At 45.5% G+C, this 21,230-nt stretch overlaps 1 protein-coding gene across 2 annotated transcripts in view; it reads right to left on the bottom strand.

Moving 5' to 3' along the window:
- Positions 1–21,230, bottom strand: part of CTNND2 (catenin delta 2) — a gene marked incomplete at its 5' end in the record, with an annotated part of 906,977 nt that overhangs the window by 21,155 nt on the left and 864,592 nt on the right. The window lies entirely within an intron of this gene.

The raw sequence follows: 21,230 nt of genomic DNA, 5'->3' as shown, positions 1-21,230 counted from the left end.
GAATCCAAGCCAGGGATAGAAGAAAGGGAAGATGTTGGGGAAGAGTGAGGGTACTTCATAGATGCTGGGGTTTTTCCAGGGGAGTGAGGTGGGAAATGAAACAACTACCAAGTGAGAGGGCAGCAGGGAGATGGGGGAGGGGAGCATGTGTTCAGGGACAACTCAGGGTCAGAGTGAGAAGTTGGGGGTGGGAGATGCATACAGGGGCTTTTCCTGAGAGCAGACCATGGGTTAAAGAGGGAGACGAAGGCAGGTGGATGTGGGCAGGTAGGTAGAAGGCAGAAAGTAGAAGGGGGGAGGCAGGTAGAAGAAAGGTGGGATATTGGGGCAGATTACTGGATATTCCAAAACTTTAAATGATGAGTCCAGTAACCATAGATGACTCAAGAGTCTTTACTGAGGTGATGAGGGTTGTAAGGCTTAAGTCCTGCTCAGGGAAAGGTGGGAGAGTGGCATACTAAGGGCTAGGTGTCAGGACAGGAGGAGAAAATGTGTCCACGGGAATTCTGTGCCTTTCCCTTCAACCCTCCGTGGGTGGTGGCAAGGACGGGGAAGGAACAGTCTTACAAAAGCATGTGCAGGATGGGAACCATTTCAAAAGTGTATATGGAGGGTGCCTGGGTGACTCAGATGGTTAAGCATCTGCTTTCAGCTCAGGTCATGATTCCCAAGTTCTGGGATCGAGCCCCATGTCTGGCTCCCAGCTCAGTGAGGAATCTGCTTCTCCCTCCTCTTCCTCTGCCTCTCCACCTGTTTATGCTCTCTCTGTCTCTGTTTCGCAAATGAATAAATAAAGTCTTTAAAAAAACAAAACAAAAAACAAAAATGTATATGCGGGGTGCTTGGGTGGCTCAGTCAGTTAAGCGTCTGCCTTCAGCTCAGGTCATGATCCCAGGATCCTGGGATTGAGCCCTGCATCGTGCTCCCAGCTCAGTGGGGAGCCTGCTTCTCCCTCTTCCTCTGCTGCTGCTGCTCTCTCTCTCTGTCAAAAAAATAAATAAAATCTTTTTTTGAAAAAGTGTATGTGCATCCATTATTCATATCTGGGAACAATTTGAAAAATTATTTAAACAGGCATTCCTTTCTTCTGAAGGTAATGCTTGGTTGACCACAAAAAGTTCTTAAATATGACCAACAGAAGTGGATGATGTTAGGTTTGTCTCACAGTTTAGAAGATATGCTCTGGGGTTCCAAGCAATGGCTCATGGAACTGCTTTAATCAAAACCTTGGCTTCTTTAGTCATGAATAAGTCATGACACTCCATATGTCATTAAGGGCAAAGTGTTTTCATAAGAACATCAGCTAATATTTCATACATTCTAAGACCAAAGGAGACTCTAGACATCCATGTGGCATGACTCTAGGTTGGGTTTGGTTTTCCTTGGTGAGACAGCAATGGATGAGTCAGCATCTCTTACACAGATGATGGGAGATGTGTTTCGTTCAGCGGTTCGGATTCTGTGATGTTTCGATTACATCAGGACCATGCAAGTACTTCCATCTCTGGAAATGTCAGGAAGGTGGGTGTAATACTAAAACTGCTTACGAAGGAAGAAACCCTTATAAGATGCACCCAAAAAAGCTCCTTCATAAGACCCAATTCCTAGCATACAAAGGAATGGCGGAGGGCGACCTTGCAGATGACCTGTCTGTGAGGGATGGGATCAGCACATACTTGCGGTTAACGTAGAGCATGTTTAGAGGCGTCGAGAATGCCACCCCGGGTTTGACACCTCTGCACGTGGCCCTCGATTGTATGCATATGGGCACAGAGACTTTAATGGAGGTGGGAAGGGGGAGTTTAGAGAACAGGGCCAAGTGGAAACCCAATGAAAGTTCTTGATGAGAGCAGTTTCCCGAGCCACAGCAGGAGCCAGGAGAGGCAACCTGGCTCCTGCTTATGGCCATCTTCCCTCTCATTCGCTGATGCGGAGCAAGAGGCGCCATGATGGAAACATGGAACTCCCACATTGCTGCTATGTTCAACAATGCCCAGGAGGGGCCCCGCAGTTTTAATTCCGCACTAGGAATTCCCCAGTGTTATGGAAAGCAGTGTATCCGATGCTAGACAGGAAAGTGATCAATCAGTAAGTTACACTGAATAATTAGTTACCTTGAGGATAAGTCTCGAGACCCTCCACATCTTTCCCAGCATGAATTTTCTTGGCATTCAACTAAAAAATCCGCTTTGCTGTCCAAAGAAGAAGGGATGTGAAGATACATTTTCCTTGGGAAAGTCATTGCTAAGTTAACATTCCTTTTATCCAACTATATCCAACTAGCCATGTACATACTCATTAGCTAGCTGACTTGCAATCAATGCATTATTCATTTACGTCCCAGTGTCACTCAGGAAGGCTTGAAAGTGGTTTCCATAAATAAAGACAACTTGGGCACACATTTTTGTTTGTTTGTTTGTTTTACATCATTTGCCTCTCTGATCCCTAGTTTTTCTTCTTAAAAGTTTAACTCACTGTAGACTAGAAGCGTTTTCCTGAATTTTTTTCTATCAGCTGCTCAACCCACCACCCCCTTCACTTCATCCCTTTGCCTTCTAGAGGTTCGATAAGAAACCTCCGGGAAGAAAAACAGAATGAAGAACAGTCACAGCACCTGGGAGAGGGCTGTTAATCCTTAATATGGACGATAAGGGGCCCTTTTAATATCATCTTTCACCTCTAGCAGAACGACCGAGACGTTGGTGCCCTTCAGCTTAAGATCCAGCCGAACTGTCAAAAATGTGATATGATATCTGCACCTCAAATTGGTTTTTATTTTTAACACATTAAACTTAAAACTGGAGGTTGTTAAATTGTTCCGAGTAGATAGAGATAGAAATCCGAAAGAGAAGAGGAGTTCAAAGTCATTGAACTTTAAATTGCCACCAGGAATAATCTGATTTTCTTTATCTTCTCCTTTTACTGTCCTTCCAGCCCATTTCAGCTTCTGTGTTAAAGTTCCCAGCCTGCTTCTTTGAAACTGTATTATTCCCCAAAGCTACGACCCTGGGCACCGGTAGGCTCAATGGTCCAGGGGGCGTGAGAATCAAGGTAGTGTTGTTCTTCACGGGCTCGAAATGGTTTGGTCTTCACCGTACGTCCACCTGCTGGTCACTCTGTTCCGTCCCTATGCATCTTCCCCTTAAGTACTGGAAGGCCTCTGAATGTGCAGCAATCTGTATTTTGTGTTTTTGCCCATCCTGGAAACATCTCCAGCAAGACTGGGCTACAGGAAAGACTTCCATGGGAAGATTTCAGAGGAAGGACTGAGCGGCTTCCACACTGGTCCACATGAGGTTAGCGCGACACACACCTGCCCCGTGGCTTCTTACTCAGGAAAGTGCCGAGGGCACCGAGTGCGGATCAGCCCGTGGATCCGTCAGGGCCGCGCGCAGAGACAAGCCAGAGCCGCGGGCCAAGGCTGAAAACTGCTTTGACCTTGGGTCTCTCTGTGGGCCGAGGGCTGAGACGAGAAGACCGCCAGGAGAGTCAGCCCTTCTCCCCCGGTCAGCGGCAGTATCACGATTACTGGTGAGCTCTGCCTTGGTTTCTTTTTCATAAATCAAGGGCAAAAATAATCAGCCTTGGAGACTTTTCAAAACCGTAATTCCTGGGCCTCAGGCCCTGAGATCCTGTCTGGATTGTTCTGAGTTTCTGTTTTCAAAAGCTCCGGGGGTGATGCGACTGAAGAGCGGGGCGGAGAACCCCCGGCTTGGGGTTTCCGTGCACAGGCCGCGGTGCCCAACGAGAGGGCGTTTCCAAGTGCTAAATCCTAGGAGGCTCCGGAGGCCCCGAGTCCACTGGGGAGGTCGGGCAAGGCGTTCTCAAGGCCGACCTCTACAGGAGCAGCGGGTCCCAGCCTCCGAGCAGAGAGCTGCCACATACACAGCCCCGAGCCCCAACCATACCTGATGACCAGCACCCGCGGGCCACGTGATTCCGCGCCACGCGTCCACGCCTCTGATCGGGCAGCTCCACCGCCCCGCCCCGCCCCTCCCCTGCGGCCCGGGTTGAATCCCACCTCGGTGCTGCGTAAACAGGAAGCAGGCGGCGCATGCTCGTTACATCACTGCTGCTCAAGGAATCACGCCTGCGCGGTTCAGGGCAGCTTTGGCTGCATTTTTTTCCCCCCGCCCGCTGTGAACAAACCCCTTGGAGACCACACTGTAGACCACTGTAGTCGGCGAAGCACTCCTGGGCTTTATTTATTTCTGAAGCCCTGGTCCCTGGCACAATGCCTGCAACACAGAGATGCTCGATAAATTCTTGTTGGATCCAGTGATTTAAAATGCCTGCATTAATTACTGGAAAACAAATGATAACGTCATTGGCTTTGCAGCTGGCCTCTATAGTTCCTCTACTCTATTGTCCCGTAACAAACGAAGGTGATCAGAACTTTACGATTTTTTTTTTTTTTAAGCTTTGAGCGACCTTGCCAGTATCATCTTCTGCTGTGGGCATATCTGTCTTTTATGACATGCTCACTGCTGCGCTGAAGGCTGGCTTAGTTTAGGTAAAATGGTCCTTAAAAAAAAGGGGGGGGGGCCCTCCGGCTTGGCTGCTCCATTCAACGGTAACATTTCCCTCAGCTGCTGCTGTTTCGGGGTGAGGTATTATGAAACTGCCTGCTCCTGACGCAGTCTCGGAGACCATTTGAGACACAACCCTGCCTGTCGCATCTGGCCCGATGGGTGCCGACCCCGCCCCAGCACGCGCCGAGCATGGACTGCACCTCCCACGGCTCCTGCTGCCCGCATCCTGGGGCTCAGACGCCACCAGCCCCTCTCCACAGCTCAGGCCCCGCCCCCGCAAACGCTAATCCTTGCGGGAGCCAGGAAGAACCGGGAGAAGGGGAGAGCGCCTCCCTCCGCCTCCGGTTCCGGTTCCCCGTGAGCTTTGCTCCGATCTCTTTTGAAGTTGGATGCCAAAGTCCACGCCTACCGCCAGAACGTGACCCCCCAGACCGAAGGGCCGGTATCTGAGTGGGTCACGTGTGGGGACATTCCTGGCCACGGACGACGGGCACCCAGAGTCACTGCCCGGGAGAGAAAGCGGGATGCAGGGCGTGCCAACGGGGGGGGGGGGGCGGTGTAGTCTGATAAGATGGAATGATGTGGAACCATGGGGAGTGTTCACAGATTTACCGCCCCCCCCCCCAGCCCAGGTCCCCCTAACCCGAACTGCCAGGGAGCATCCCGTCACCCAGCTGAGCCCCCGTGCCCTGGGCCCCCATGCTGAATCAGAGAAGTGAGGCACAGGACAGAAAGACGCTGTCCTGAGGCGGAGGGAAGAGGAGGGAAAGGATGAGGGGGAGAGGCTGCTCCGTCTGTATACTTGGGCTACAGGGACGGGGGAGACGCAGAGAAAACAGCTCAGGGGCCGTCCAGAGGATTTGGGGATTAGAGAGAGAGAAAGGGGTTAAGCCCTCAGTCGTGGGCTTAGGAGAGGCGATGGGAGGAAATGGAGTTTCTCCTAAGTTCCCCGGTGGTCTCTGACCTCTGGAAGAGGGCGCTCTTTGGGGCGGAGGGTGCCAGGGCTCGTGAATGTCCATTTAGTGACACGTTAAACGCGATGTTCCCATTTACAGGTCCCTTTCCAAAGTGCGTTCTGGAGGTTTTATCTTCTACGCTTAGGATTCAGAGTTAACGAATCTTTCCTAATGCTAAGTGACATCTCTGACTTGGACAAAAGCTTCAATAAATAATTAACATTGAAAATGGAAAAGAGCTGTGATTTGCCCTGAGACAGATCTCTGTTGGGAGAAAAAAATATATAATAAGACACAGTGAGCCCCTCGGTATATGGTCATTGGCATTTTTTCCTCCTTTTTGAAAACAGCTCCAGAACCTCCTTAATCTGGCAAGATTTTCTCTGCCTCTAGACAAGGATTTCTCAGTGGGCACACAGAGCCTATTCGATTCTGGAGTAACAAATACCAGTTTTTGGCGTTGCTGTCCTTGAAGGCTCTCAGTCCATAAAGCCTGTCAATTCTAATTTGCTGTGAGTGACTTGAGATAGAAAGAACGCGTGGTAGAAATCCTTTGGGCTTTCAGCAACCCAAGCTCATCCACTCATTCAAACTCGAACTCTTAGAGCTTGTTACCCGCATTCACTAACGGGACTTCTTCATCAGGAACCTATTTTTCAGATGAAAGTCAAAACAAGACGTGTTGTCATCCTCTGAAAAAGGTAACCAGCTAAGATATTACAGCTCACTTATGAAAAACCCGATTGCTCACAATTTGTGCTGGTTTTCTAGTCATTTTTCAGTGGACGAAACCTATTAATGTCATCACACATGAAGCAGAGAAAGAAGAGATTCCAAATTAGTGGCCCTTATGCAGACACACTCATTTCAATAAAAGGTATTATGTAGAAAAAAAGCCGAAGTATCCAGTCTGTGCGATTGAAACCGAAGCCAGATTTTTCCATGTCAGTGAAACTTCAGCTTCCCTTTGCTGTAATAAAACAAGCTTTCGCCTCTTTCTAAGGTGAAATGTTTGTTAAAGATTCATTAAAACGAATTCCTTCAACAATTCTACAGCAAAAGCTGGTAGTGTTAAATACTGAAGTGAAATCTTAAGGGCCAAGAGGGAGTATTTGCAGTTTAATACAGAAATAAATACCTCCTGGCGTACCAGTTGCTTTCATATTAGTTTGTTTCGGCTCTGGTGCTTCTAATGGAATTTAATTAAATTGATTCGGATGCTTAAAGGTACAGTAAATGTGGAAAGAGTCTACCATAGTACAGGTTCTCCCCACTATCTGAAAGTTTGCTTTATGCCACTTTTCTCTTACAAAAGACCTACCTCAGTAACATGTTTTCACTAACTGAAAGAAAGCTGATGAGGATTTTGGCTTTTATGAAATGATAATTGCTCCTTCGCTTTACACGGTTTCACTTAGAAGGGTTTCGTAGGAGCACTCCACTTTCGGATCTGGGGGAAACTTGTACCATCTTTTAAAAAGCAAATACCACGTACGTGCATTTCAGGAATTTAATTTACTGCCATGGGCCTAATTCTAAAGAATCAGTATCACCAAAATTTGACAAGTTGGAAAGAAATGTATGTAATTCGGTCAAAGAAAGCATACTATTGTTAACTACCAGGAGTTAGCTGGTACCAATGGAATGCAGAAAAAATACACAGGAAATGGAATAAAGATGAGTTTGGTCTTTTGTTTCCTGGTGTCACTTCTGAGGCCTTAAAACAAAGGCCTGAGGTGGATGATCTTTAAGAATGAATGCCCCTTGTGTTCTAGTTAGTGCCGCAGAGTTAAATTGGGGGCGAAAAGAAGAAAGTCCAGTCTTTAGGTTTAATGAATCCAAACGGCTCACTTCTAGAATGCCCCACTCTGACATCTGAAAAGTCAAGTCTCTTATATCCGTACTCATCAGTGGTCAGTAAGTTCAAAGATCACCCCAGGGCCTAACCTCGAGGTCTCCACATTCCACCTTACTTGAAAGCGCTGCAGACCACGGACACGGAAGGGGAGAGTCACTGTGTGTGTCAACTCTGGGGTCGTGGCCTTGTTGGAGTTATTTCAGAAATAGGAAAAAGTACCTGGAACTGTGCTGAGAATGGGGCTAGAGCGGAGAGGGGTAGGAAGGACTCCCAAGAGGGAGATGGAGGGGAGATGGACATTTAAAATGTGATCGCATCATGTTACATTTTCAGTAAGAGCCATGAAGAAAAAGTACACATTAAGGAAAGGGCTCTTTCCCAGCCTTAGAGGATTGGAGAGAGGGAGATTTCCTTGAGCAAGTGACAGTTAAACTGAGATGGAAAGAGCCAGGTTTGGTAGGAGAGGAGGGAAGGCATTTTTCTGTGCCCAAGCAGTGCAAAGGACCTGAGGTTGGCACAGCCTTGCGTCTGCCAGGAAGAACAAGGGAGACAGTGTGGCTGAAAGAAAGTGATTGAGGGGAGTGAAGAGGGAGGTGAGCTTAGAGAGATGGGTAAGAGAGACACTGGAAGCTACTGAAGACTTTTAACCAGGACACTGACGAGGTTAGATTTGGATTTATCAAAGTGGATTTGGAATGCTTAATGGAAAAATAGATTGAAGATGGTAAAGTAGATTCCATAAAACCAATCAGGCAGCAATCGGACCAGCACTAGTGACAGATGATGATGGAAATAAAGACAGGAGAGGTACACTCCACAGGTCTTGGTGCAAAATATGGTGGAGATAAGGGAGGAAGATGTACACTTAGATAACTCCTGGAAAAGAACAACCAGGTGGGCTAGGTGCTATTTGCGGAGGAGGGCAATGAAGCGAGAACGACGGATTCGGGGAAAGTCTGAAGAGCTACTTGTCGGGTGTGTGCCCTGTCAGAACTTGTCATCCACTGAAGTGGAGACATCACACGGTGACTTTACAAGCTTTGAATTCAGGAGTGAAGACCATATAGAGAAACAGACATGGACACCATCGGCATTCAATTGTGTTCTAAGAGCATGGGAGCAGATGAGGTCATGTACAATAGAAGGTAGAGCGTGGAAAAGAAGAAGGCTCAGGGAAGATCAGGTGTCTGTAAAAAAAAAACCAACTCCCCCCAAAACAAACAAAAAAACAAACAAACAAAACTGAGGTGGAAGGTCCTGCAAAGTCGGAGAAAAACCAGGCTGGAAAGCATGGTGGCAGAAAGGCTGGTGGAGATCATGTAAGGGAGGAGGATGTCGCCAGGACCGCTCACGGCTCTTCCAAATGCATTTCCTTTTGTTCCCAGACACACATCTAGGCCCCGTGTCCCAGCTTTCCTTGCAGCTGCGTATGGCCATGTGATGGAGGGATTACCCGTGGAGCATGAGGGGATGGGGGTGGGCCGTCACCAGGTACGGTGGCGGACCTCACAGCAGGCGGTGGGGACTCGGGGCTCCTGAATGTGCAGAGAAGAGCTGAGCTGCCCACGTGGACACCTGTCCAGATGGTTGCATGAGCAGGAAAATAATCTTCTATCACGTGGCATCACTGCATGTTTAGGTCTGCTTGTTACAGCTGGAAGCCTTCCCTGATTAATATAGACAATGGAGCTAGTTGAACACCGCAATTAGGAGCAATTTCAACAGAGGCGTGGGGACAGGCATCATCATGTCAGACCTCAGGGGTTGAAGCATAAAACGGAAAGTGAGAACTCCAAATTTTCCAGAAACGTGTCTGTGAAGCGCAGGGAATGTGAGGACAGGAAGTGGGAAGGCAGAAATGGAGGAGGATGGTCAGGAGAGGACATTTCTCATTTTTAAGACAGAAGTACAAAGAGAATGTGTCCCCACACAGCAGGAATGACCAGTGAGGGAGGCAGAAAAAACAAGAGGAAAATCAACACAGAAGGGTCCTCACTCAAAGAGGATAAGTCTTCAAAAAACCTGGATATTAAGTAAGAATTTTTTTTTTTATATTTTAGAATAGAACCAGAGAAAGATAAGCATAAAATAAAACAATGAAGAAATAATGCATAAAAGTGCTAGTATGTATTGGAAAGTTACTCCGATATGTAGATATTCACTTCTGTATTTCCAATACCTAAAATGGAGCTTAGGGTAGAGGAGGTACTCAATAAACATGTGTTGAATGAATGAAGTAACTAGCAATGGTCATTAAGAAGATGGCTCCAGGGGCGCCTGGGTGGCTCAGAGGGTTGGGCTTCTGCCTTCGGCTCAGGTCATGATCTCAGGGTCCTGGGATCGAGCCCCACCTCCAGCTCTCTGCTCGGCGGGAGCCTGCTTCCCCCTCTCCCGCTCTGCCTGCCTCTCTGCCTACTTGTGATCTCTCTCTCTCTCTCACTGTCAAGTGAAGGATAAAATCTTAAAAAAAAAAAAAAAAAGACGATGGCTCCAGTTTGTTTCCTATAGTTAAGAGTCTCTTATGGTTTGTCTCCTTCTCTGATTTCATCCTATTTTATTTTTCCCTCTCTTCCCCTATGATCCTCTGTTTTATTTCTTAAATTCCACACATGAGTGAGATCCTATGATAATTGCCTTTCTTTAACTGCCTTATTTCACTTAGCATAATACCCTCTAGTTCTACCCACGTACATCATTGCAGGGGAAGGGGGTTACTGGGGGGGAGATGGGTGGCAGGGATGGGGTAACTGGGCGATGGGCATTAAGGATGGCACGTGATGTAAGGAACACTGGGTGTTCTATGCAACTGATGAATCACTGAACTCTACCTCTGAAATGAATAATACACTATATGTTAATTAAATGAATTTAAATAAAATACAATAAATTAAAAAACAAAGAAGATGGCTCCAAGAGGAATCGCATGCTATTATACAAGGAGGGAGAGACAATGGGGGTATGACAGTACAGACTGGCACAGAGGAAAAAACTATTGGTGTGCATGTTATATTTCTGATGCTGTGGGTTTCAGCCTCACTCATCACAGGGGACTGTGGACAGCCCGTTAGGGGCTCTGTACCTACCGCAGGTCAAGGAGCAACCACAGGACACATCTGAGGTGTATCCCCATTCCGTTGCCTCCTCACTTCTTCTCTGGGGCACCGCTCATGTACTTTCTACTGCTCAAGCGACAAAAAGAGTCTGAAAACCTACAGTTCTTCCTCACTCCCCCACTGAACTGGTCTCTCTGCATGGACTAAGGACACTCCTGGACTTGGGACAGTTTTCATAATTGAAGCCAACTGGAGGTTACTGTAGGTGCGTTTTCAATTAAATGAAAGCACTGGGGGACCTCTCAAGAATGTGGTTTTCATAAAAACTGATACCAAAAGGACCACCGGTGTTGGTGCCCACATCACGTGAATGTTGTAGGTGTAAGCATCTCGGGGGCCCTTTCTTTCATTTTTTTCCACTTTACAATAAAAACTGTTTTTTCAGTCAGGCTCATTCCCAGCTCCCCCACAGGGAGATCTGACCGCGTGATGAAGACCTGAGAGTATGTAAGCTCCGCCCTCCTCTGCTCTTTTCCTTTCCAGCTGCTTGGAGCGTGCACAGAGTGCCCACCAATGCTGGAGAATGCACAGGATGGTGAGTGATGATAGAAGGAGCTAGAATCCCTGATCTGGGAGGTGTGACATCAGACCAGGACTGTTACACTCTTATGTGAGACAAAAGACAAAACAGAATCCGTGGGATTAGTACACGTCTCGTTTCTGGATTCTACAAGATTGGGCGGAGAAAGAGTGAAAGAACTTGCAAGCGGGGAGAGCTTCCTTGAAGGTGGTCAGCACACTGGGCGTTCCTGATCTTCTTTCTCCTGAAGCATGAAGAGTGAACTACCTATTCATTGTGACCATGAACTCTCTGGAGGGTGGGGGTTGCAGGGCCTGGTGTCTTCAGTACCCTCTGGCAGGGGGACACACATACTCTGTGGCAGGGGTGGACCGACCATGGAGCTTAAACACCTTCTGTTTCAGATCTATCCACTGCCTGGACCCCTTCCAAGGCCTGAGAAGAACTGTGTATTCCCAAAGTGTACTCTTCCTCTTCCAAAACTACCTGTGTGACAGGGGCACAAAATCTGTGTCCCCCTGGCTGAGGCTGATGGAGAAATCAGAGTGGTAGCTGGAGAAGACAGCTCCAGAAAAGGGGTTCTCAGTTGGGAGGTGGTACTTCTGAGCAAACCATACCACTGCTCCCATGAGAGAAGGAACTAGAACATGAACATCTCTTGAAAGCAGAGTGGACCAATGTCAGGCTACAAATGCACAGGGAAGGCTCAACTCTGCTCTCCTCTCTTCCTCCTTCCCTGACAGAGCCTGGTGGGTGGGTGACATTGGGAAACAGTAAGAACAGCTTAGGTGAGGGTGGGGAGAGGGGAAGAAACCAAGCACACTCTTCCTGCTCAAGCAATGAGGGCTCACATAGACATAATATTATCCCAACTACTGTCATCCACTGAGAAAGAGGGGTTGGGGGTGGTGGTAGCAGCATAGGTTACAGTTAATTGCTTCACGTTCAAAACAAGAATGCTTGTAGACTTACATTAAACTTCGTGAGTTTTCTAGCATCTGATTCAATCCTTTTGCCCTGCGTTTTGTCTCTGGGGTATTTTCATAGGCTTTGGTATAAAATGTTATGGGTAAAGCCTTGTAGAAAAGTGGAGGCATGGAGGAAATGTTCAGTTTGGGCACTGCTCTGCAGGATTGCCCAACATGGAGATCCATCCCAGGAAGAGCTATAACTTAGTCACTTCTTGTTTAGCAACTGCCATGTGCATCGATTTCCACTTTTGCACAATTGATTTTTGCTTCTGTTCCCATTTGTGCCTTTGTTTTTGGACAGATATCATATGATGAGTGTCTGAGAAGTGTCTCAGAGAGGTCAGGGGACCTCATGAAGGAAGACCTATTTGTCGATACAAACGTCAACAAGCAAACGCCCGGATTTATGGAGCAGACAGTACCAGGGCTGAGTTTAACCTCTGCCTTTTTGTTTTTTACCCCAACTTGACATCAAGTGATTTAGAACAGAAAGAACCCAAGGAGTTACTATGATAAGTCTTCAGGACACCGGACTTGGGTTGTTTTAAAATCTGGCCAGGGAACCTGGGTGGCTCAGTGGGTTAAAGCCTCTGCTTTCGGCTCAGGTCATGATCCCAGGGTCCTGGGATCGAGTCCCACATCGGGCTCTCTGCTCGGCAGGGAGCCTGCTTCCTCCTCTCTCTCTCTCTCTGCCTGCCTCTCTGCCTACTTGTGATCTCTGTCTGTCCAATAAATAAATAAAATCTTTAAAAAAAAAAAAAAATCTGGCCAAACGTCCTTACGTCCTTCCAGTCATCTCATGGTGAAGAATTTTCCAGCACAGCAGAAAGATTAATAAATTCCTGGAAAGCAATTTCCTTGGTAAAATGACAGCTCTACATTCAGTGGTTTAATTTATGATCATAGAGGATTTATGGCTTCTCCAACACCATCTTAGATACTCGCAAAGCGAAAACCTATTAATTCTCAAAATGGCAACATGTGAAAAGTCCTCTTTACCACAAAGCTTAAAGGTCAAAATTTTGAATTTTGACCATGTTGTGTTTTTTTCTTAACAATCTTCCAGAACATTTGTCCAGTTCTCAATGGGATCCAGTACTGATTTTTTGTGTTCAGAAGATGAGGGTGATGAAAGGATAAACATGAGCCCATGGCTTCCATTTGTGGGCATCAATACTGCGTGCTCCTCCGGGTGTCATGGCCTCTGAAAGAAGGCTGTGTCCACTCTTTCTCGTCCTCTATGGTTTTGGACATCGGAGGAAATCCGCAGGCATCCCTTATCTATCCGTAATTACTTAGTGATTTCTTGTTTTGTGAGTGCGGTGGTGGCAAGAGCCAATGAAACTAATATAGCAGCAGTAAGAGAAGGGAGCCCCGTGTGAGACAGGCCGTGAAGGGCATGACTCCACTCCTACCCAAGCTCATTAGTCACCGGCTGAATGGCGCGCGCAACCTGACAATAAAAGGAAGGGATTTAAAGATAGTTTTATGTTCTGCTTCTTTCATCCAAATGGCAAGAATGAATACAATATCTCTACCCAGAGAAACGTGACTTAACTCGGTCTCAAGCCCAAGCAGCCTGACGTTCTTCGAGACACAAGCTCCCTGTGAACGACGCTGATGTTCTGGGTGGGGGCTGCTGTAGGAGCACAGCTGTAAAACACTGGGCTAGGAACACTAGTGGAGAAGACTTAGTTTGCTTGCTAACCCAGATTATCAGCAGGAGTGTGATTCTGATGTTTAATCTGGCTTTGATTCGACTGGAAAAATTGTGACCTCCTACTTACCAGTAGGGACGGCCCTATCCCTTTCCATGGTAACTTTACAGGGTCTGTTTTAAGAGCCCAGCATGTTTTCTCAGCAGGAAATCCAGGCAGAAGCAAGCGGATGAAAGAGCAGAAAGTCCCCTCCTTCCTGTTCTCCTTCTTTCAGTACCCAGTACTCAGAGGCATTTCCGCTGTGGTGCCCTGAACCTTCCTGCTACCTTCCCTTCATCTCAGGACATGTCTGTGTCTCAGAGGACAGAGCAGGTCTGCTGTACCTGGAGATCCGTGTCTCACTTAGTAATCACCCTGAGGAGGGTCCCCTGGCATCACATAGGATGGCCTGGGGTGACTCCAGGTTGCTACTGATGCTTTTCTCAGAACTCTCTGGGGTAGTCTTTATTGGGCCACCTTTCCAGCTGAGACCGCCAAGACCTAGAGACCAGCATGTGGGCCTGGAAGTGCAGGTAGACACCGGAGAATAACAAGGACCTGCTGTACTGAGCTGGGGCTCTAGAAACGAGTCCCACACAAGACCGATGTCATGGCAGGTGGCAGGAAACCACCTGGCTGGCAACATGACTGAGGGACCAACCACAACCAAGGTGGGAACTCATCGCCAGCCGATGAAATGTCCAGGCTTGCTAGCTGGAATTCCTTATAAAGAGGTTATTTTGCCCCAATATGTGTGCCAACATGAAGATCTCATTTGCTTTTTTAATGATTAAATATTAATGTAATACTATTTCACTATAATTGAAGAAAGATCTGGATCCAAAGCCTGAAAACAGTGTGCTAAAACCCATTCAAATCTGAGTCCCAGTAGTAAACAAGCTAAGGTTTTAAGTGATGGATAAGTAAATAACACTTGAAAGCAAAACGGGCCACATACATTTTAAAGCCAAATCCTGTTACTGAATTTTGTGTTCAGGAAGATCCCCCAAATTGGTCTTAGACCTAACGCCTCATGAAGACCAATAAAACAATGATCTCTACTGGCTAGGAATGCAATAAATTCCAATTTTCCATGTCATTAAGCTGCGTGTTACATTCAAAACCTTCAGACACTGGCAGTCAAGAGGGGAATTAGAAGTTTGGAGAACAGAGTAATCAGAATAGTTCAAGTAAACTGAGAACTTCAATTTTTAAAAAAATTAAGTCCTCTGCCTTATTTTTGCCAGTGGGCCAGATATGATTTATTTCATTTTCTTTATTCCTATTTTCTAGCACATAGTAAAGCAGTCTCTTTCACGCAGTGTTTGCTCATTTTGCATGGAATTCAGAATTTTGCTCATTAGGAGTTGGTATTTTAATTGTACTAGAGTTGGAGGCAAATTTCATTGCAATTTCTCTTAAGAAATGACTTGTAATAGAAGTTCATAATTCAAATCCTCCCACAATTAACATTTGAACCAAGGAAGAAAATTGTTTTCTATAAAAGTACAAATAGATCCTACCTAGGTATTAAATATTATAGCACCTTCTGTGGTGACATCTTTTGCTGTAAGCTCAAACTATTCATAATGTTTAAAAGTCATTCTTTATAAGTTTGAATTAAAACTTTTTTATTCATTCAAACGAATATACCTTCCCATCATTTTAGATTAGTAAGGAATGACCTTATTGAAGCCCTGGTGAAGAGGTCAGGGAGATGATTTCCAGGGGAGGTAATATAAAAATACAGGAAAAATGAAGAAGATTAGGTTGGCAAGTAGGGTGCTTACTGGAGTACTGGTGGGGCAGACCATGGCGGGTGGGGGGGAAGGGGGAGGGAAACTGAATAGGGGACACAGAGATTCAGTATAGCTGGTGGTCAAATGTAGGTAGAAGGCCTGGGATGGGTGGGATGAGACCTTCCTGGAAGGTCTCATGGACTGTGTTGAGATGGTTGGACTCTGTCCTAAGGCAAAGGGAGCCACAGGAAGGTATGGTCCCAAAGAGTCATTTAGTCAAATTTACTTTTTAAAAAGTTCCCCCTGGCTGTCATTTGGAGACTGGCCGGGAGAGGAGGAAGCCCAAAGGTGGGGAGCCCACTTAGGGGTCTGTGGCAATGATCCAGAGGAAAAAAGCCCGCTTCCTGGCCATGGCCATAGAGAGAAGTGGATAGAGGCAGATGTGTGGGGCTTTCTGGGGGGCTGGATGCAGACACGTGAGGGAGAGGTGAGAGCCAGTGATGGTTCCTGAGTATGGGTTTAGGTAAGGGAGGTTGCAAGAAGAGGACTTGCACCCAGGACAGTAGGCTGGTTTGAGATCTGGTTTTGTTCAAGGTGTTCTGGGAATGTGAGTAAGTTATCTAACAGGTGGCCAGATATATAGAGAAACAGATTTGGGAGACTCGTAGACGAGGGTGGTAACTGAAGCCAGGGGAGGAGGTCGTGTGTGAGATAAGAAAGATCTAGATACAAAACCCGGGGGGATGTCAACATTTGAGAATGAATGGGAAGATGAGTCCAAGAAGGATGGAGAAGCAGCCATCAGACAATTTGAGGTAACTCAGGGGACAGTGATGCCCTAGGAGTCACCTGAAGGTTATTTCTGTGAGTGAGACGATTTTACTACATGGTGTTCAGACTAGAAACGTACAGGATCACAGCAGGACCTCTTATCAGGGAAACATGGCATGCTCTTTACTAAGTCAGACTGCTTATTGCAGTCCTGGATGTCTCTGTGATCCTCCCTAACATTAGCCTTTGGCACAGCTGATTTGCACACACACAGATTAGCACTATATGAAATAATAGCATATAATTCTCTTCTAAAACCATGGCAACTAGCATTGTCATTACTGGCCTTCTTATAAAAGCCTATGTAATCTGATTTACTTATACCCCTGGAGTGCAAGCCGGGCACTGGAGAGGCATCTAGGGGTTGGCAAGAGAGAGGATGGAGAAACTAAGGGGGAAAGAGCTATGAAAATGTGGAAAAGTGAATAATGATGATTGTGATGACAACAACAAAAGGAAACCCCTGCATCCAAATATCCAGCTCCCAGTGGACAGCATGGCAGAGAGCATTTGGCAGCCAAATGGCATGAACGGTTTTCAGAACTAACAGCAAGAGCTCCCGTTAGTATATGACTTTCCAGTTTACAAAGTTCTTTGATGATGACTGTCCCATCAGGCACAACCACCAATCCCACTGGGCCATGTGTCATGACATTTACTTCATGATTGAGAAAAGCAAGGGACAGGGATGGGACCAATGGGGAGATGCCCGCCATGTCCGTGAAAGGATGTGAAGGGTCTTTGACAGCCAGGCTGAAAGTTACAGACTGGTATGCAAAGCAGAAGGAGGCCCCAGCCTCCCAAATCCACAGGGCTCTGAGGACATTCCAGATGCCCCAGCACATCTGTGAGCACGGACAGTGAGACCCAGTGAACCAGAAGTCTACCCACTGTCCATCAGCAGGAAGGCGTCACAGGGCTGCCCAAAGTCAGTCCCTACCTGATAGGCAGGGAGCTTGCCTAGTTATGCTGTACCTTGAATCTCCGCCATTGATTCTAAGTCCTATGCTTTTTGTATTTCACCGGATCCTTCCGGCACTGACTTGCTCTCAAGCCTCATTAGCAGGTGAGTGCCTCGCATCAGGGAAGAAGTGTCCCTCTCTTTCTTCTGCTTGAACTAAACCTGGAGGAATATACTCATCCTCGGGTGCGACTTTTCAGAAAGGACCTGACAAACCCGCATGGGTGTAGCAAAACATGAGAGTCTCTGGTGAAGGTTGTGGAAATGCTGATATATTAGAACTGAGCATGTCGGGCCTGAACAGGGATGACATCTTGGAGACAGATTGGGTACTTCAAATGCAGGAAGGCTATCGCAGAGAAGAGAAATTAGACTTTTCAGAATGGCACTGGAGGACAGAAGCTGCTGATAAAGAGATTTTTACTTAATGCGAGTAAGAAGTTCTGAATGACTACAGCCATCCTGAAATGGAATAATAGGCCTCATTAGACGGTGAATGGAATTGATATTATATGTATTTGAACACAAGGTAATGACTATAGGAGCTGATACTGCCTTTCTTCTTTCAGTAAAGGAACCACCTTCCTCCCGCCATAAAGTTTAGCAAGGATCCTGGCTGCCCTCTCTTCCTGTCCTGCCTTGCAGCTGGGTGTGGTCATATGACTGAGTTCTTGGTCTAGGGTTGTGAGCAGGAGCCCGGAAATTTTTTGTATCACTTGCTTATAAGGACATCACTGGTCCTCACTTCCCCTTTCTCTCTCTTTGTGGGCTGGAATGAGAGATGAATGAGATAGGGAACTTTTCCTACAAAGGCAAGGTTTTATATAAGGGTTTACAAACAATGATTTCTGTAATCTTATAATTCTATGTCTCCTTCTCCTTGATTTTTGTCTCCTTTCTTCCAAAACCAGCTCTCCCAACAGTGCTCAGCCTAGTCAAACATAAGCACCCCATTATATCAGTGACCTCATTTTCTTAAAGTACAGTTTCCCAAAAGTCAAGAACTGATGACCTCCAGTTTCTCTTCCATCCCTATATCAAGTCTGCTCCTAAGGGTCATCTTATTTTCCTTTAGAAAATAGTCTCTGGGATAATGCAGCTGAAAAAAATTTTTAAGGTTGTATTAGTGGTTATCCAAACTTAAGGACTTGTTAAAAAAAAACAACAACAGGTGGTGTATGAAACATGTGATAACATTCTTCTGCAATTATGTATTTTCCTTTGGGGGAGAAAAGTCAGAAGTCCAGGCCTCCCTGAAATTGGAGGTTCAGACAACACAAATATGTTTTGCTCACCATGTCTCAGGAATCAAACGTAATTTTGTATTGGTCAACACACCTGGTTGGAAGAATATTCTGATTTATTAAATGTGTCTCTCAAAGTAAAATAAAGTCACTGAGCTAATGAAATGAGATTCTGGCCACTGTGCCTGAGTCCTGGAAGGAAATTAGCCAGTGACAGATGGACCTTTAATTCTGTCCCATAGATATGCCATTTTCATTTCAATTTTTCTCTCCCTACTCAAGTTTTCCTCTTATGCATAATGCCTGTAAGCTTTACCTCCTAATTTATGCAACCTCCATGAATTCTTCAAGATTTTGCTTGAAAATTTTCCTACGCTTAATTCATCCAGTAAGACTATAGAACATATTTCTGAAACTAATGAAGTTACCAGTAATTATTCCATACTTCATTTTCACCCACATTCGCTGCTTCCCTTGTCTTAGGTTTTCCCTGAAACTATTCATTCTTTAAGCCTATAATAGATGTTTAATAAACAGATTTGAAGCATAGAGAATTAAAAGATATGGATCAGAAGTTTTTTTCAATGATATGTAAATTGTCAAGGAAGAACAAAAAGGAAATCTATTTCCTCACTGATTAACAACAATTCATAAGGATGAATGAATTTGGTCTTCTTACCAAAGGATTTTTCAAAAAGAAAAGCTTTTGAGAATTTTGATCTTGCTATTATGATATTGAGCATAAAGGTCCTCATTTCATTTCACAACTGCATAATTTGGAAATTATTAAGAACGGCTCTTTCTCCACCTTTTTAAATCAAGGGTCAACTAAAAACATCACCATGGGTCAATTGAAAACAGCGTCGGTTTCTCCAGATCATCCTCCTTGAACGTCCTCACAGGAAACACATTTTAAACCATCTTTAGCTCTTGATTTTTAGCTCCATTAAATTCCTGTCAACACATTCTTTTTCTTCATGAAAACAAAAAGACAATTACACTTTTGAACCCTACTACTAACCTAGAAAAAAAACCAAGATGGAAAACTCAACATTCAACAAATAACTTGTGGAGTCTCTAAAAGCAGTTTCCCTTCAATGCACAGAAGTAGGGTAAGGTGTATTTCAGCAAAGAACTGTTCATGATCCAAGGGAAAGTGGAGCTTATTTGGGGCAGTAATATTTCTTTGAGCTTCTGCAGCCAGTGACTCAGAACAACCAGTTCCCTTCTAATTTATATCAAGTTCTTCTTGTCCAGCTGCCTGTTGAGCTGAAGGATCCTGCCCTGGGAGAGAATTCATTCGGCTCCTGGAGGAGTCCATGAAGGAACTAAGTAGGGATACTGGGATGTGAATTTCAAGCAAAACAAAATGTGACTCAAAACGTCTGAGAGAAAGGCTTATCCCAACATGCAAAATATTTAGAAAAGAATATAGTCTATCTACAACACTCCCCGAACACTATATTTTCCCATCTCTCTCTCAACATAAACATACTTGCTCTTAACAAATGGGAGAATCTTGAAAGAGAAATATATAGGCTAAATTTGTTAAAAAAAAAAAAAGTGCAAAGTAATGAGAGCATAAGGGAAATAGAAAGGCCTAGGGGAAAGTCTAGAAAAAGACTCTAACTTAGTAGAACCCATTATTAAATATTTACTGTTTCCCACTGGCTTAGAAAAAGACAGATTTTCCCTCTGGCAAGATGGGTCTTACTTTCTGTGGTGTGAACCTCTTGCTGCATTCCCATATGCCCACCTCGAGACTCGTAGGCAGGGGATGAAAGCAGCAGTGACTTTGGCTCCCTCTCTTCCTCCATGGAGGTGGCCAGGTGGCTGCAAGGAGGTGCTCTGGGCAGTTGGTGAGGAAGCCCAGGCCCCCCTCCCAGACCTGCTTAGGTTTTCTACTACCTACCAAGACCCAAGCCTACAGGGTGCTCCCTGTGACTAGGGATGCTCTCTATGCCTATCTGTTCCCTCAAATCTATCATGTGATCATGAGTCATTTAAACTACCCACATTTGCCAGTCTGATCACAATAAAAACAACTTCTGGATACACTGTTAAAAAAATTCTCCCCTTCTGAAAAGGAAGAGTTACACACCCTTTATTTAGCATCCCTTGGAAATGAGGTATAGAATAAAAGTGTTTAGATGTGACATTTTTCCTTGATGATTTTATTTTTAAACCATTTTGGAGATGAACATCCCTGTGAAATATATAATATAAACTCCCTCCTGACTCCTGAGAGTGTGCTGAACAAATGCCCAGCTTCTTCCCCTAATATGCAGCCACCATCAGGAACATCAGCAATCCCCATGGGTAGTGACTCAGTGAGGGTCAGGGCTAGGCATATAGGGCCAGCTATCAGGTCTTCTCCTCCTTGTTCTTGGGCTGTGATACTTCTCAGCTTCCTGAATTGCCATATGTATACATATTTTTTCATCTTCTCTCCAACATTATTGCCAGTGTCTATGCTTTTTTTTTTTTTTTTGCAAAATTACTCAGGTCATTAATTTTTAGTCTATTGTATAATATGGACACTGAGGAAAAGATGCTTATTTTCTTTTCCGTAGGACAATCTAGGGTAAGACCCTATGAGCATGGGTCTGTCCAATCCAGAAGACTCATGGATTTTAGTGTCTGTCCAGGGACACTTAGTGACCCTCGTTTCTGCTTCTTCATTGATTGTCTTGCTTTAGTTGTGTTTCAGTTACTCAGATTGTTGGACAAGTCCTTTCCATATCTATGATGCACCTTGTTATGATCCAATACTGGGTCTGTGGTCTCGGGGACTGTGTGAACCATGAA

Source organism: Martes martes (genome assembly GCF_963455335.1).
Source record: "Martes martes genome assembly, chromosome: 5".
Taxonomy (NCBI): Eukaryota; Metazoa; Chordata; class Mammalia; order Carnivora; family Mustelidae; genus Martes; species Martes martes.
The sequence above is the reverse complement of the archived record's forward strand: the minus strand, read 5'-3'. Positions and strand labels throughout refer to the sequence as shown.